This window comes from Buceros rhinoceros, unplaced genomic scaffold (assembly GCF_000710305.1).
Source record: "Buceros rhinoceros silvestris isolate BGI_N320 unplaced genomic scaffold, ASM71030v1 scaffold23885, whole genome shotgun sequence".
Taxonomy (NCBI): domain Eukaryota; kingdom Metazoa; phylum Chordata; class Aves; order Bucerotiformes; family Bucerotidae; genus Buceros; species Buceros rhinoceros.
In genome coordinates, this window is record NW_010414905.1 from 2,503 (window position 1) to 4,553 (window position 2,051).

The window sequence follows — 2,051 nt, forward strand, 5'->3', positions numbered from 1 at the left end:
TGTTGTAAGTTTGCAGTTCCTCGTTTAAAACCAAGGTTCATCAGTATTCCATCTGTCCTTGTCTATGGCAACCAGCAAACTCCAAATAATCAGTGCGATGTACTGCTACTATATGAATGTATTGTCTGAATCGCAAATGAGTCAAGCACAGAATTAGGATGTAACGGGCTATATTTCCTAAAGACCATGATATATATGCTTTATATATGTATCTGTATGCTATATTGTAACTGTTTGGGAGGCTTGGAAGACAGTTTAGCCTGTTTACTATTCTGAACGTGTGTTTACATGATGTATGGGATATACTCAGAAGTATTTTTGCTTCAGCCTTCCTATAATACAGTACTTTGGTACTCCTGTTTTTCATATTTTCTCCCTCAATTGTACAGCGTCCTCTCCAAACGGATACTAAGTAAGCACTGTATTGTTAATTGCATTGTACTGGTTTGAAACCAAAGGCTGTATGAAATTTGCTAAGACAAACTAGAAGATAAAACTCGTATTTTCTACTTAAAAACTGGTAGAACAAATCTCTTTATAAATCTATTGTTCTGCTGTAACTTTTCAAGTATGTACTGAATGGTAGACTTTTTAAAAATTCCATTTGGTTAGAAATACCAGTACTGTTGAACTAACGTTCTGTGACATTCATACTTTTTGTATTTTTGTATTACTCAGTATTTATGGATCTTCATTTAAATAATCCTACCATTATTCTGCCATGATGTTGTGTAGCTTTTTCAGAGCCACACACATTGGTTCTCATGAAGTCACAGATTCCAGTGATTTCAGTAGAGATGTATTGACTTATACCTGGTAAAAAATTAGTCATATTAGTTGAAGAAGCCTAATAGAGCTTTTGTTGTAGCTGTGGGGTAGCGATGTACAATTATGACTGACAAGACAACTGTAGTAGGTGCTTCTGTTTTCCAGAGCTTAATTTTCTGTTTATTTTATAATCTTTTTAGGTTGAAACTTCTGATATTAATCCTCTGCCCTAGGGTATGCTTTCATGCTCTAAAAATTGTTCATAGGCTCTCTTTTGCACACAGGTCTGTGGCACATGGTTAGTCCTCTGTGAGGAGAATGTACTATACCAAATTTATATTTGAATATTTTTCCTTGCAACTGATTTGTTTGTTTTCAATGACTAAAGCATTAAAGAAATGCATCTGTGTGTTGTAACATTCTTGTGGGGGGAGCTATTGGAAAGGTGGGGAGGGCAAACAACCGAAGTCATCATGCCCACATAAAAAATCTTAAATATATTAAATGTACGTATTTGAAAACACTTGGCTGCAAACTTTTGTCTGCTAGAACTTTGTAATGAAAAAACAAGATAGGTGATTATGAAGAGGCACTTGAAAAGGAAGTTTATGGAAATGCAAGTGGAAAAATGCCCAACTAAATGTAACATTGTAACCGTTTTTTTCATGGTCGTCTTTAAAATGCTTTATCATCTTGCATGCTTATTATAAACCTAAGCTGAGAAATGCTTTTAAAATGAGGGGTTCGTAGGTGTTACCAGAAGAAACATCTGTTGTTTCTTTTAACGCATGGCAGTGTTAACTCACAAAAGGGAAAGCTATGTCATTCCGCTGTGTCTGGGTTATTGAGCATGAAGAAAATGCTGTCCTGCCCCTACACGCGAGCATTGCTGCCTGTGCGCAGGGAGCACTCCTCTGAGAACGGAGAACTTCAGTACCTCCTTGGCTGTCGTTGTTTTCATTATCCTGAATAAATGCTGCTTGGCCTAATGTAGCTATGGGTAATCTATGAATTACCAAAAAAGCCTCAAAGCCTGCCTGCTATCTGAAAGGATGCCTGGTAATTAAAGCTATTTCTGTCTCAGCAGTACTACATACATTTTGTCCTATTCTGCGTCTGGAAGTCAGAAATAAAGTCCCTAATTTACTGACTGCCGCTATCCCTATTTGCCCTAAGACAGGCCCAATTGGCTATCAAGAGAAAGTCCAGGTACTCCTTAAACGCCTGTTGATGACGACGGCCCTCAGCAGCGCAGCCGCCCGGCGCGGCCCACACCCGCCCGC